The sequence below is a fragment of the Gallus gallus genome, chromosome 6 (genome assembly GCF_016699485.2).
Source record: "Gallus gallus isolate bGalGal1 chromosome 6, bGalGal1.mat.broiler.GRCg7b, whole genome shotgun sequence".
Classification (NCBI taxonomy): domain Eukaryota; kingdom Metazoa; phylum Chordata; class Aves; order Galliformes; family Phasianidae; genus Gallus; species Gallus gallus.
In genome coordinates, this window is record NC_052537.1 from 5,050,996 (window position 1) to 5,066,998 (window position 16,003).

Genomic DNA, 16,003 nt, shown 5'->3' on the forward strand with positions numbered 1-16,003 from the left:
CAGACTTATGCTACTCTTGCTTTGCTGACTTCAGGTTCACTAAAGTCATAAGTGAACAGGGAAACCTGCTGACATATAGCAGCGATTTGTGAAAGGATACCTACTAAAAAGACACCTCTGACCTAGTTTAGGAGGAATCTGCTCAAAGTAGCTGACTGCAGAAGCTGGGAAACAGAAAGAGAAATAAATGTTGAGTAAACTGAGTCAAAAAGCCAGTACTTCTGAACACGGGCAGGAACAAGTGAAAAACAGTAGAACAGGGAAGCTGCTAGGCTCTGTATTAGTATTTGAGAACAGTACACATCAAGAATACAAGACATAAAGCCTTTATTGATCTTACCTTCTAAAGCACTACAGAATAACCCATCCCTGCAAATTAGAAATCAGACTGACTGTAGCAGGAAAAATCAAGTTGACACTACAGACAACAGTTCAATGAATGGCTCCTTAATCACTTGGAAATGTCTGGAATAACGTTTAATGACTATGAGAAGTCTTTATTAAAGCTATTACAGTTTCACCTAATTAGAAGGTTACCTACACGTAGTAACTAATTTAGTACAGAATCACAGAATGGCTTGGGTTGGAAGGGACCTCAAGGATCATGAAGCTCCAATCCCCTGCTGCAAGCAGGGCTGCCAATCTCCATGTCTAATACTAGACCAGGCTACCCAGGGCCTCACGCATTCCTCCAGCAATGGACAGGTTATAGACACAAACCACAAGCTATTTTGGCCTTTTCTCCTTCACATATTCAGATACTGGGAAACAGAAGTGTGTCAGTCGTTCTCACCAGGAGTTGATTCACTTCAGGGAGCAAAGCCTGTCAGAACAAGCAGCTGACCAGAACTCCTCAGCTGCTTTCTACGGCCTATCCTGAGAGCAGACACATACCCACTTGCTATAACATTAACAGCAGTGAGGCAAAACTCCTAGCCCCAAATTAAAATAATTATGCAATTGGATTATTATTATTTTTTATTATTATTATTTCCCTTGCAATACAAAGTATTGGAATCCTCGTCAAAATAAGCATTTCATTTAGGAATCCAGGAATTCCAGTTTGGGTGATAATTTTCTTAATATTTAGTTATCCAGCAGACAAAACATACTCCATTGTCGGCTCCCTCCCATAACCCCACCCAGACCCAAAACGTTTCAAGAACAAGATGGTTCCTTCACCCACGGCACCACTTTGTACTGCAGCAGTAGGTCAGAACTTAGAAAAAGGCAAGATGCCACCAACTTTCTTAGATGACACATCTACTCTTTGTCAACAAACATCACCCTAACCTTTCATACACACTGCAGCTCTCTTCGACTTCCAGGGATAACACTTGTTCTCACCTCCAGTTACTTTTCAGCCAAAAAGGATGTAACAATCACAGAATGATCTCAGTCGAAAACGACCACAATGACCATCTAGTTTCAACTCCCCTGCTACGTGCAGGGTCGCCAACCACCAGACCAGGCTGCCCAGAGCCACATCCAGCCTCACCTCAAATGCCTCCAGGGACGGGGCATCCACAGCCTCCTTGGGCAACCTGTTCCAGTGTGTCAACACCCTCTGGGTGAAAAACTTCCTCCTAATATCCAACCTAAACCTGCCCTGTCTCAGTTTAAAACCATTCCCCCTTGTCCTATTACTACCCACCCTTGTAAACAGCCATTCCCCCTCCTGTTTATACACTCCCTTCAAGTACTGGAAGGCCACAATGAGGTCTTCCTGGAGTCTTCTCTTCTCCAAGCTATACAAGCCCAGTTCCCTCAATCTCTCCTCATAGGAGAGGCGCTCCAGCCCTCTGATCATCTTAGGGGCCCTCCTCTGGACCAGCTCCAAGAGCTCCACGTCCTTCCTGTACTGGGGGCCCCAGGCCTGGACACAGTACTCCAGATGGGGCCTCACAAGAGCTGAGTAGAGGGGGATAATCACCTCCCTCTCCCTACTGTCCACCCCTTTTTAAATGCAGCCCAGAACACAGTTGGCCTTCTGGGCTGCAAGCACACACTGCTGGCTCATGTCCAGCTTCTCGTCCACCAGGACCCCAGAGTCCTTCTCCACAGGGCTGCTCTCAAGAAGACCTTCCCCCCAGTTTGTATAAACACCTGGGATTGCCCCGACCTAAGTGCAGCACCCTGCTCTTGGCCTTATTGAACCTCATGAGCTTTTCATGGGCCCACTTCTCCAGCCTGTCCAGGTCACTCTGGATGGCTTCCCTTCCTTCCAACATATATCTACTGCACTCCTCAGCTTGGTGTGATGTGCAAAGTTGCTGAGGGTGCACTCGATACCATCATCTATGTCATTGATGAAGATGTTGAAGAGCATTGGACCCAAGACCAACCCCTGAGGGACACTGCTTGTGACCGGCCTCCACTCTGACACAGAACCATTCATCACAACCCCTTGGCTGTGACCAGCCAGCCAATTCCTAATCCATCGAACAGTCCATCCTTCAAATCAACACCTTTCCAATTTAGAGAGGGATGTGGTTGGGGACCTTGTCAAAGGCTTTGCCAAGTAGATGACATCCATCGCCCTTCCCCCATCCACCGAAGCCATCACTCTATCATAGCAGGCCACCCCTTATTTTCTTTTTTTTCCCCACGGAGAAAAATAGGAGGTTGATTATAGTAATACACGCTGAAAGAATGACTAGCATATAATTTGTTTGGTTGTTGTCTTTTTTTTTCCTTTAAGTGCCCCTTGCTTTGAGTACAACGTGCAGTCTGTCTGTATCTGCATGACATTTTTTAGACTTTACACTGAATGTCTCTACCGATTTAAACGAGATCAAAGTATCCCCATTAAAAGCAACAAGCATGTTGGGAAGCAAAGGCATTTATCTGCAATACTTATTATGCTCACTGTTTGTTCTGCTTTAACAATGCTGTGTCCACATCACAGACATGACATGGAGCTGAATCCATAAGAGATTCCATTTTGCCCTTCCCACCCCCTCACCTCCCTTAAGTACCAGGAGTTGTGTTTCAAAGCCCAGGAGGAATGCTCATTCCTAAAACGTACAATCCCCCTCCCCCCCCCCCACCACCACAAAAACCAACTTTTGGGGGTGGTTAAAAAATATTTTGAAGCCTGTATTGGGTTTGGAGACCTCATGCAAAGTCTGCCCTCTGTTGCAACCCTGCTCCACGCCCAGGAGCACCTCGCTTTACGTGCTGGGCAGGCCAACTGTGGGCTCATAGGCCACAGGAGAAAATAGTTCTTTGTGGCTGCACAGACAGCTCAGCTGCAGTATGACAACCATGCTTCCTACCAACTGACTTCCTGGTTAAAAAAAAAAAAACGCACTTAAGTGACTTTCAGAAAAAGGAGTAGCACGTAAACCTCCAACACTCAACACTGGAAAACATTAGAGAAGTGACAAAAGAGCATTCAACAAACATCTCCCACACCCAACCACTACCAGCTCTTCAGGAGACTACATTTCTGGGCCCAAAGAGATAGAAAACAGTGAAGGCTTCAGGAGACGCAGCAGGTAGGTTTGCACAGCATATTGTCCACACTACCACAAGGCAAAGAGAAACAAACAAGCTGCTCTAGGCTGCTCAGACAGGGGTCGAAACACTCCAGTCCCTCCTCCAGTAGCCAGATTCAGACAGGGTCATGAGAAACCCTCAACTGTTTCACCGGAAGACTCACGTCCTCTCCAGGGGAAAGAGGAAAAACAAGCTGTCCACCTCACACAGGGCATGCCAACAACTACACAGTACAGCAAATCACAGCAGTGCAGGTCAGGCAGCAGTGCTGAACACAAAGATATTGGGCTCTGCGGCAGGAAACAGCAAAGGCACCGGTAGAACCCACAGGCACTGAGGTGGCACAGAAACAGTCCCATCTGCACCTTTAATCAGAGGAGAAAATAAATACCTCTGGGGAAAGAAAAGAAAACTGTAACACAGTAAACTGCCATCTTATCATGCTGACAACATCACTGGTTACACAAACAGCACAGCCCAAAAAAAAAAGCAAACAAACCAGAGCTCAAAGACACCTTCCCTGTCCATTCATCCCAGATGGACAAATCTTACAGCTGAACTCCCTTCTGCTCTGCAGAATCAGACCACTGCTATAACCACGCTGTCAAAATAACCCACATAATGTCAATGCGCTGTACGTTTTGAAGTCACCTCACTGTCTTCTGAGGTTCCTCTCACTAACTTCCCACCTATTTGTTTCAACAGAACGTAAGCCTTTAAAAGAGTGAAAAGATGACTGGAAAGGGACTTGGGGCCACTAGGGCCAAAGGAAGAGAACCAGCTCCCTTGGTGAGCTTCAGTACAGGTCTTCACATGGAAGACTGCTTGCTCAGTGCGTCAGAAGTGCCTGACTGAGAGCATACAGCTCCTACCAAAACCAAGACAATGCTCAACAACATCTACGTGTACTACACCCTTCTCTTTGACGTTCAGATTAACAAGTTCAGATTAACAACAAAGACTGCCCGAAAGCTTTCTTTCAGCTTTTATATGGACTTCAGTAAAGACAATGACACAGAAACAGTTCTCAGGAAGAACAACACTTAAGCAGACACTCTGGGTAAGAGTGGAAATCCACCCATCATATATGAGGCTCACTACAAGGAAAGAGAAACTACTGTTCTCTTGCTCCCCCCCCAAAAGGACAAGAGACAGAAAACACTGAAGGAAAAGCAAGCGCTGGTGCCCCCTTAACAACAGGTGCTGAGGCATCACTTGAACCACAGAGGAAAACAAACTATCTTTTACATCCTGCAAAGAGGCCCATGTTTGGATGCATTTCCTCACATACTCTGCCTATTTTAGTTTCCGTCACTCTAAGCTATCTGCATTGTATGAGAACAGAAGTGTGAGAAGTTGGGCAGAACAATAGCTCTGTCGTCTCAAAGACGGGCTTCAATTCCAAGAGTTGGGTCAGACTAGCAAGCAAGTCCAGCCTGGCCATTCCAACCAGTGGTTTCAGCTGCAAACAGCAGCATCCCTTATCCTGACAACTTTTAAGGATCACTACTTTCCACCAGTTAGATCTTCTGCTGTAATTCTCACCTGTGTCACACTTAAACTACCAGAACTAACAACGATTTTTCAGCTCACTGGCCATACTAAAGACAGGTTTTGTTCAGGAATCCAGAGAAGCTCACTTGCAAAGCAAAAGAATTAACACACAAAATCTACAATGACATTGAATTAAAACTGTTTGAAAATGAAGCTGTGCAAAGCCAGAAAGCTCTGGGTTCCCCCCCCCCTTCATTTCCTGAGAGGATCATCAGATTTCAATAATGTTATGAGGCCCTAATTGTTAAACTAAAACCCATACATAACAAACCTTGATCAGCTTCACTCTGAAGATACCTGACATCGTTCTTCACCTTTTCTTTACTGGAAGCTTTTGGCTGAGCATGAGTCAAAGGGCCAAGGAGAAAGATGCTGTTCCAGAACTACAGGCTGGAAGGCTGCATCAATCCCCTCAAGCAAGCTTACAACACATCTCTAGAAGACCCCTAGGCTTTAGGGCTTGTAACACTAGCAAGGAAAATAGCTGCTTTGGATTCCTTTAGCTGCTGCTCCCACAGCAGCCTTCTGCAATACCTGCTCCAAGCTAATGAAAAATCTTGTTTGGGTGCTTATTTCCTTATTTCAGAGAAAAAGCTTAACAAAGGGACACCACAGTCATGGAATACTCATGGATTTTATGAATTACAGCCTGTTCACAGCTTTCAAAATATGCCATGAATGCTGAAGTACAGAGGCCCCTTTTACCAGAACGGGGAAGTTTTGACCCAGGAAGCCACAGTGCAAGGCAGCATGGCACAGAAAGCCTGCAACTAAAAACATCCTTGCATCACATGTAAGCTAGTTACATGCATCTCTTCTGTCTTGCTTCCAAAGCCCACATTTTGCCATACCTCATTCAAGGGAATTTTTGTGTGTGTGTGCAAAAGGTGAGAAATCACTTAAGTGAGGATCTATAAAAGCAGCACTGACAATAGCCCTGTGAACTCCACTTCCCCCACACACACTTCACTGGAATTTCTAATCTAACAGTGAGATTAGAACAAGAACACCATTTATTCATGTTCAGCGCTGCTCAAACCACGCCTAATACACAATGAGAAACTTGTCCAGTTGACACTATGACTCTTCTCACAAGTCTGTCAGCACAACACCCATTGACTAGTAGCAGCTGACTTGCAGCCACACAGCACAACTTAATAAACCAGATGTAACTGCCTTCAAAGAAAAATCAAGGTCAGCCTCAAGACATGAGATGCTGAACAGGATCTTAAAGCATATCCCTCAGTTACTCACTGGCAGAAGTTTGTTACAAGCTAACTTCAAAGATGACCTACACGTTTGCATTTGGACATGAAAAATTCATAGCACACCGTGTCAATGACTTTTCTGCTACAATCTAAGGGTGAAGAGTCACACCTTCAACAACAATCAAGTACCCCCATCTGACTGCATTTTGGGGCTGGAGTGAGAGAATTCACGGTCCTCATACATATCATGCCTAAGTCTGGCAAAAGGTAGCTCAGAGCATAATGTATTTGTTATGTAAGATCGTATCTGACAGATACATGGCTCCTAACACAGCACTCACAGAAGACTTTTTTTGCTATTATTTTCTTCTTCTAAGGGGCCAAGGAGGGACGCAGAGAGGTTTGAGACAGGAAAGCAGCATAAGATAAATTACTTCACACTACACTAAATGCCAAGTAAAACTTGTATTAATGCCCAAAGTTAAGAATTGAGGCTTCTTCTGATTTAGTCTCCTTACTTTACTAGGGGAGTGGAGATAACATTTGAACACAGAGGAACCAAACTGCATCAGTTTACATTGAGTAAAGATGATACAGAACAGAGACTAGACAGAGAATATCAGCTTTCAGTGACTTGGATTTATTTTTAGATCCTAGCCTTTAGCAAGGCCTTGCCAACCAAAGAGTGAAACCATTAACTAAAACAAGCAAAAAAATAACCAACCAACCACGTAACCAACATCCACACTGTCTTTCAGTAGATGAATTTCTAAACTTCTGGGATATTACTTCTTAAATCTGCTTTTTTAGTGGTAGTGTAATTTTGATCACAAAAGTCTTCCAAGGATAGGCAGTTTCACCATGTCCATATTCACCTGTTCAACTCCTTACCCCCAAGCATTCTTCCTGTGCCAATGGATAGTGGATAAGAAGTCCCATTCTAAAAAACACAGGTAACCTGAATTTGTTTAAGAAATAGACAAAAGCTGCAAAATACATTTCCCCCATAGCTCATTTCTACTTCATACCAATCCATAGCCCAGAATTCCTACTTGACTGTCCTTGCACGTAAAACCTCTGCTGAGCAGATAAGTGCTGTGATCTCAAATAACCATCCGTACCTCAGTAACCTACCGTCTCACACATACATTATCAGCATAAAGTTGCTCAGGACATCAAATGCCTCACTCACTGAGAGAGGAAAGAAAATCATCACCCCGCTGAGCACTTATAAGCAAGATGCAGGGCATACCTTTTCACCCTCCAAGGGCTTGCGCTTTGTCCAAGAGATCACAGGTGTTAGGACCTCTGGGGAAAAGAGGAAACCAAAAGCAAAACCAAAACAAAAAACAGCACCAGAAAAATCTGATACTGCCAAAACACAGAACCACAGAACGGCCAGGACTGAAAAGGACCACAATGATCATCCAGTTCCAACCCCCGTGCTACATGCAGGGTCGCCAACCAGCAGACCAGGCTTCCCAGAGCCACATCCAGCCTGGCCTTGAATGCCTCCAGGGATGGGGCACCCACAGCCTCCTTGGGCAACCTGTTCCAGTGCATCACCACGCTCTGGGTGAAAAACTTCCTCCTAATATCTAACCTCAACCTCCCCTGTCTCAACTTAAAACCATTCCCTCTTGTCCTATCACTATCCCAATATCTTAAAATATCCTCCCCACCACTCACTAAGGAAGGAAACCAACAGAAGTAACGTATGTACTTATATTGTCCAAATTATGATTCAGAAAGGTTCCAGATGGAACTAAGAATAACGTGAGTACGTGAGGCAAACTTGGCTATACACTCAGCGGCTATAGGCAGACACTCTGAAAGTGCACAGCTGTAGTTCGATGCACACAGAGAGAAGAAAGGTCAGTACGGAAGTCAGGCAAATAGAACAGCGTGGGCTTTGCTTTCTGCATAGCACCAGCCAGCCCGGCTTGAACCCTCCCTAGAACGGCAAGTAAACGCCCTTAGCTGGTTCTCTCGCACCGGGCCGGCCGGAACACGGCAACAGCGACCTTGAGGCAGCTCGGCCCCGCGCCGACCCGGCCCCAAGCGCAGCCCCGCCACGCCGGGCCCCGCGCACACCTGTGAGGCCCTGCCCCGCTCACAACACCCCGCCCGCACCACCAACCCCATGCGGCGTCCCGAAGGAACCCGCCGGAACCCGGCGGCACGGAAAGCACAAAAGCAGCGCTCCGCACCTCGAGCGCTCCTGAGCCCCCCGCCCTGTGCACGCCCGGGGAAATGGCTGCCCGCTCCCGGAGATGGGAGAGCCGCGCTTTCGCCCGCACTCGCACTCCCAAGGCACAAAATGCCGGAATCCTACGGCAGGACTGAGAGAGGGCGGCGGCCACGGGACGAGACGCTACCCCGGCCGGAGCTCGGACTCACCCAGGCGGCAGCTACTCGCCAAGTTTCGCCAAGTTGCAAGGAGAACGAGACGACGCTCAGCACGCTCCAGAGTTCCACTGCCTCCACGCCTACTCCATAAGCACGGCCGAATCACCTCGGGACCGTACCCTACAACCACTCGCACCACACAAACCTCCCAAACCCCGCGAGCTGCCGGGTGCCGAGCAGCGCGGAAATGCACCGTCAGGCCACGCCTCGCGCCCGGGCACGCAGCCGCTCCACACAAAGGAGACGCGCAGCAGCGCGGGCGCCGCTCCCGCCCTCAGCGTTATCCTGAGCCCCTCCAGCTGTCCCTACGCTGCCGGAGTGCCACCGGGGCCGGGTGGGGCGGTGAGTTCCGGCAGCCCCACCCCAGTGCGGGGACGGCCGGCTCGCAGCCCTCCTGCCGGGCTCAGCTGGCGGAAGCCCGTGCTCAGCCCAACTGCTGCTGTTGTTATTGCTTTAGGCGGGCTTCCTGGCTGAGGTAGCTGCGCTCGCACCCCGCAGAGGGACGGTTCAGGCCGGTGGTGGCAGCTAACGGGGCAGGTAACCGAGCTGAGCAGCCTCGCTTCCTCCACCATCTCTCAGGCTTTCACAGTGAGAATGAGCGTAAAGCAATTCCAGGATAACTTCGAAGACGTGGGGGAAAATAAATAAATAAATAAAAACCTACATCGCACTTCGAGCCTCCAATTATCCCAGGGTTTTTAAATGTGCCAGGTGAGACCCTCAGGAGGTCTCTATGAGGGGAGGAAATGGCTGCTTCCTGGTTTTTCAGCTGTGTGGTGAGCAAGCGGGAGCTCACAGCTGAGGCAGTCACCCCCTGGCTTCGTTTGCCTGTCCTCCAGGGCAGCCCTTCCCTGGGCACTACAGCTGCTTATCTCTGCTTTTCCTGCCCTGTCTGCATTTTCCACCCTGTCCTCCCAAACTATGAGAGAAAGGCACTCCTGGCCTCCATATCACTCCTGCATGGAAGAAAAACACCAAGGCCTGCCTTGTGAAAGGGCTTCAGGAAGTCAGCTGGATGTGAGGGAGGGCATGTGCTGAATAACAGCCGGAAAGCTGAGGATGGGGATGGGAAACAAAGGCTTTCCTCTGCAGCAGTTCTTTACACCCCAGTTTCTAGCTTAGCTCCTGACTTCCACACGCTTCTGCTGTTCTCCATGCTTTAAGAGCACCCTTGACACAAGGAGAGGCCTGCATCACCTTTGCTCTCTTCCTCATAGATAGAGCAAAATAAACCTCCTCTGACACAGGGGAGGTTTAGGTTGGATATTAGGAGGAAGTTTTTCCTACAGAGGGTGGTGACGCGCTGGAACAGGTTGCCCAAGGAGGTTGTGGATGCCCCATCCCTGGAGGCATTCAAGGCCAGGCTGGATGTGGCTCTGGGCAGCCTGGTCTGGTGGTTGGTGACCCTGCACATAGCATGGGGGTTGGAACTCAATAAGCATTGTTAGTCCTTTTCAACCCAGGCCATTCTATGATTCTATGAAAATTATTTTCTTCAGTGCATCACAAACTAGAGAAATACACTGATGTGCAGAAAGGCGAGGGAAAGGAGGGTGGTTCGACTCCAGAGGCATTACTACAGCCCTTGTGTTCTCAGCACTTCTTCAGGTGCTTCAGGGCCTAGAGTTTGGACTGTCTGATTTCTCCAGATCAGCAGCAAGCACTCTGCATGGAGATGGCAGCAATCCACCATGTGTTCAGCTAAAGGCTGAAAGGAAAGCTTGTACAAATACACTGCTTAAGTTTGATGCTTCTCTTGCATGATACTTCTAGTTCAAGGCCAAGAACCGGTACCATGGTGGAGTTAATAAGGATAGACACAGAGCTCCTATCACACAGATCCGTCTGAAGGGTGAGAGTGCAGGCACACCAGAGAGTGCGTCACAACCCTCTGGTCACAACGGGACTTCTTCTCACCCCCTGCATGCAGTTATTCAAAGAAATGTTAATACGAAGGTTTTATTCCTGACTTCAAAGCTTGAGTTCTCAGAAATGTAACAGATTTCATTTGTGAACGCCTTACTTGCCAACACTGTGACTGCTGGCTTAAGCCAAAGGCAGGAAAGGCTGAGCACTTTGAGGGCCTTGGCTAGGCTCAGCTGTCCTGGCCCTCGGGTAGGTCATGCTTCAGAGCTCCCATCTGGGACTGGATAACGACATCTCTAATTCTGCAAGCACACCTAATAGAACATTGCACGACAGTGGCTTCACTATAGCTTTGCAGGCCTTCCCAGGCTTGCTTGAGGATTCTTAAGGAGCAGAGTAAAATTGAATTGACTGGTAAAGCTGAAAGAAGATGCTTGAAGAAGCATCACTTGAATCTTAGGGAGGATCTAAGCGAGGAGGGGGAGCTAGGAGAGGTCACTAGATCATCACAGCTGGAAGAGATCCCTTCCTCATCTCAGAAGCTATTCCAGTCACCTTTTGCAGAGCACTGAGCCACGTCTTTGGTGGAGTCCACAGCCAAGGCAGGGTTCATTATTATGCTTCTTACCTGGAACACAAGAGGACAGAACGTGCAGTAGTGCAATAGTAACGGTTAAGGTTCAGCAGGGGGAGCAGCTTTAGGAACTAAGCACTGTGGAATGAAGAAGGGGGTTCCTATCAGTAAGAATAAGGATCACTTGCAATTTAAAACTGTCTTTGCAAAAATGGACAGTGCTCGCAGTGTGCAGCGTACTCAAATTAACCATGCTGACTGTCAGCACGGAGATAGTTCAAACAATCCCTCTATGTGCAATTTATTAGCTTTTGACATGGCGTCTGCTCTTTGTGCTTCACTGCGTTGCCAAGAAAATTAGGGTAGAAATCTCATCCGTCGCAGACACGTTAACAAAGTGCAAGAGAAAACCGATAGCCTTCTAAAAGACTTCAGCAGTAACAGGGTGTAATAGCACTACGGGAATAGAAATAGGAAAACCTGATCTTTCACCGAACTTGTGCAGGAACGATCAGGTGTGATTTTCCAGTGCAGTTTCCCCTACCCACTACAGGGCATATCCCCAAATTAATGAATAACGCATAATGAGTAGCTGGTGGGAAATGGTAACACCGGAGCTACTAAGCAATTCCGCTGTGTATGACCAGCTTTGTCATCACCGGCAACTGCAGTTTACAGAGGAATAAATTTCTATTTCAATAGGAGAGTTTCGGGGAACGGGAGTTAAATTTGGAACTAAGGCATGATAATGATGAGGTTAAGAGAGAGGAGTGTGGGAATCAGAATCTACTGAGAGGCTTAAGGTGCTGGGAAGTCAGCAGATGGACCTACAAGATGAGTTAAAATACTTGGGTGAAAACCTTCATGAGGCTTCTGAGATCAGTAAGAAATAAAAGATAAATCTGGATGGTATTTTTTAGCTGTCACATGAAATCAGAGTGGGTCGGACCAAACGGGTGATCCGACTTCGTTCGTCACATCGCCACAGCGTGTACTCCATCTCCTCCGCTCCCTCTGCTGGTAGCAGCGGGTATTGCACCTGCCTATTCCTTTGCAGATGCCCTTTGCACATCGGCGGTGTCTAGAATTAATACCGCTAAAACGTGAAACACTGGTGAGGATTACAGCGAGCCTGTTAATGATTCATCCCCTCCGCACTCATTTAGAAACATTTATATGCCGCAGACTCTATCACTCAGTATAGTATAGCTTTCCTTGATCATTTTAAAAAGGTTAAAGGTCCGCACAAGGAAAAAGATTGCAGAAGAAATGTTTTTCCTTTACAGCTTTCTTCTAGACGAACCGGGACCTACAGCGCTGTTTCTGGCGTCTTTGTTATGCAAATCTTTTACTGCAGAAAAAAATCGGGTTTTCTGCTGACCTTCACTTTGGCTAGGGAAGCAGTGACATCCAGCGGCTAGGGAATAAAAAGAGCTTTCTCGTTCTTTTAGCTCTGTCACAGTGCATCTCAAGAAATGCAAGAGAAAAAAATGGCAGGGATCCTTTGGCGTTCCCTTCTGGTTGTGCCTATTTGCAAATGGCACCAATTACAGGCAGTCTGACAGCCGTGGGAACGGATAACCTGCACAGGGAAATAAAAACACAGAACAGGAAACAAACAGAAAACACCCTACGAAGCAGATCATCATTCTGGTGGATTTTAAAGGACACCGCGGACAGGAAACGTAATTGGTATTCTTTTAAAGCTTTACAAAGGCATTATTTAAGTAAAAAGCACTTTCCTGTATTACACCTACCCCCCTGGCTTCACGGAATATTCCTTTTTAAAAAGGCTTTTTTTCCTGACCCTATTTCTGTACCAAACAAAAAAATGAATGGCAGGCTTTCAAAGAAACAAGGGAGAGGTGATTGAAAAGAAATTGCTACAGGGGAGTTTTATTGTTCAAACTCAGAATAAGAAAGTTTTCAATCATTAGTGTTCCCAGCATCAGAATTTCCAGTAAGCAACCGAGTGTTCGATTGTGATGTCATATTTGGTGCACTGACAAAAGACTTACTGTACTTGTGTTAAAGGAAGAACACATCAAAGCATTGGTTATGAGTAAGGAACTTGAGACTGCCCTTTTCATAGCCTTACTAACTGCCCCCAGGTACCATGTATCTTCCCTCCCCTCCACTTGTATCCTGTCAACGTGGAATACAGAAAGAATGAGGCAACTCCAAATAATCCCGAAGCTGGCTTATTAAAAAACGTTTATCAAGTAGTAATTCTTCTCAATGTTTTCAAACATCGTTTTACTTTTTGTGCCTCCAAATTTACACTGACCTCCGAAAGATGTGCTTAGAGGATTCTGACACGTGAGTAAATGTACGTACCTTTCAAATCCAGAAGTACACTGCCCCTCCAGCTGCTTACACGAACTGTTGCTGTTAACAGTGACAAAAGGCACGTTCCCATATCTGGAGGTCTCACGTGATTACTGTATGCATGCCTTTGCTGACGCTGATAGAGCACAGAGAACTTGCAGTCTCTGCCAGTATTTTAATAACGATCTTCATCCTCAAAGGGACTTCATGTGTCTTTCTAAAAACATTTCTGTGCTAAAGGGTATGCTTCATCATGATATAGCATTAGCGATGTACATACTTAACAGCCATTATACTTTGGCTAGATGTTCTACATGCTAGACCTAGTGGTTTCCTGACTTTATTTCCAGGACCACTAAACAAGAGCCTTTTCATTGGAATAACAGCAGGGCTGCAACACAGTGGCATCAATTTCATAACAGAGGACCTTCTGGAGTTGGGCAACTCCAGACATAGGCAAACTCTGACAGAGAGGGTGAATTTCAATCGCACATCCAACCAAACTTAAAGTACGTGGCCTAGCAAATTCTAAAGTACTTGACATTATCTTACATTTCTTGGAATTCATCTGTCTTCCAGCCCACACTCCAAGGACTGCTTACGTATTTCACATTTCATGTTTACGTAAAATGTGTAAACAGCCGTTAGAACAAGGCCTGAAATCCAGATCTCTCAGTAGCTTCTTGCCTGTCTTTTTGCACTATCTGTCCTCTGCAAAAGACAAAGCCTTTCAGTTCCCAACGCAAGGAAAGCACAGCTCAAAACTTGGTAAGAGCTGTGATACAGAAGTCTGCTCCTGTTTTAAGTTCGTTCTTATTAGAAGCATCTTACAAGATAAGAAACAGTAGCTCTCAGCCATTTCTTCCACAATCTCTTTCGTGTTTCCTACCACCTGCACTCCAAAGTAACAACATGCCTATTGAAGACAAGTGCTAGGCAAGCACTCCTGCTTATGGGTACTCCCTTTCAGCAATAAAAAGCCTTCAGATACAATTCTTTACTTCCTGGGGCAAACTCCTGGCAGTCGGTCTGGCTGCTCCCAATTCCAGAGGAGCCTGTCTCCACCCTGTCATTTAGTGCCTTCACTTTTTGACACCATCACAAGCATGAAGTACTGAAAATCTAAAAACTAAGAACCCAATAGTAATGCTTTTTCCTTTTAACCTGAACGCCTTTATACAACACCAAGGCACTTTTTTTCAAGCTCCTAAACTAACCAAGACGATCGGTCTACCTGAGAACATGCACATACATCTAACTAATTCTGGTGAAACAAATGTGGGAGAAGACAAAGATCAACGTAGATTTTGTCCCATAATCCTTGCTGCTGGTGCTGTTTCAGGCAATAGCAAACTATGAAGAGTACATACGGTAAAAATTAGGTCTGTTTGGACATTTTTTTAAGTAAGGATTTTACCCAGAATGATGCAATTGCAAAATTTGTGCAACTGATTTAAAACAAACCAATACCAGTCCTCGGTGTTTGTGAAGTTGAGGCTTTCAGTTTTCATATGGTCAGCATCATGCACGACCATACATACAGGTAGGCAAAAGCACACACAGTAACAGGCTTCTTAAAGTTTCAGAGGTACAAAGAATCCCCGCCTTCAGTATCAATGATGCAAAGTTTCGTACATTTTAAGGTCAGAAGAGAGTAGAATAACAGGTAAGAATTGTATCCTGCCAGGACAAAACATTAATTATTTAATCCTTTTGCTATCTCAATATGCTCTAGCCCACATTTCACCCCCTTTACCCCCCTGAAGTTATCTAATATATATGCCAGCTAATTAAGGATATCCTAGGACACTTGATGCAGCACATAGGAAAATCCACGCTATCCTGTTCACACTTTCAATCTAAGTATACATACATATGATTAGGTATGGTATTGGCTTCCATGGATCATTCTGTGGAACACTACATCTACTTCTAGAAGCAACAGCCCAGCCATTTCTATTGTAGCACTCAAACCTAGATGGAAACTCTACATAATCTGTTTTTTTTTCATACCGTTACCCATTTTTTAGAATCATAAAGACAAAAAGGAACTTGCTCTCATATCACAATCATCTTCCGTTGTGAACATTAGATGTCTTCTATCTTCCTTGCAGGGCATCACACAAAGAGCTGGAATTTTCAGAGCCTTTGATTAAGAAGAAACTTACTTGGGTAGATGTAGTAGCAATTCCAGATAGAGCAGAATGTCTTGAATATAGAACCTCTGAATTATCTAGACTGACAGGATTTTATCAGGACTGACTGATCTAGGCCGACAAGATTTAGGACCTGAGGGAAAGGCATGAAGCTGCATCAGAGAAGGCTCAGGTTGCATATTAGGAGAAAGTTGTTCACCAAGAGGGAGGTCAGAAACTGGAACGCGTTCCCAGGGCAGTGATCACAGCACCAAACTGCTGGAGTTGAAGAAGCATCTGGATAATGCCCTCAGACGTAGGGTTTGAATTTTGGGTGGTTCTGCATAGAGCCAGGAATTGGACTTGATGATTTCTTAGAAATACAGATGTGTTTATGTGTTAAGGGAAAAAAAAAAAGAGTGAAGACA

The 16,003-nt window shown here is 46.0% G+C and overlaps 1 protein-coding gene across 3 annotated transcripts in view; it reads right to left on the reverse strand.

The window, feature by feature from the left end:
• TSPAN14 (tetraspanin 14) overlaps positions 1 to 15,201 on the reverse strand; it is a 47,726-nt gene extending 32,525 nt beyond the window's left edge. The window contains exons 1-2 of one of the 3 annotated variants that reach the window (XM_046942798.1): positions 13,450 to 15,201; positions 11,094 to 11,166 (exon numbers count right to left, since the gene is read on the reverse strand). The gene's annotated coding sequence lies outside the window, so the exon portion shown is untranslated. Of the gene's footprint in view, positions 1 to 8,663; positions 9,009 to 11,093; positions 11,167 to 13,449 lie in introns of those variants that run through there. The other 2 variants (NM_001397716.1, XM_040702332.2) reach the window with 2 other exon arrangements.
• Between the last annotated feature and the right edge of the window lie 802 nt (positions 15,202 to 16,003).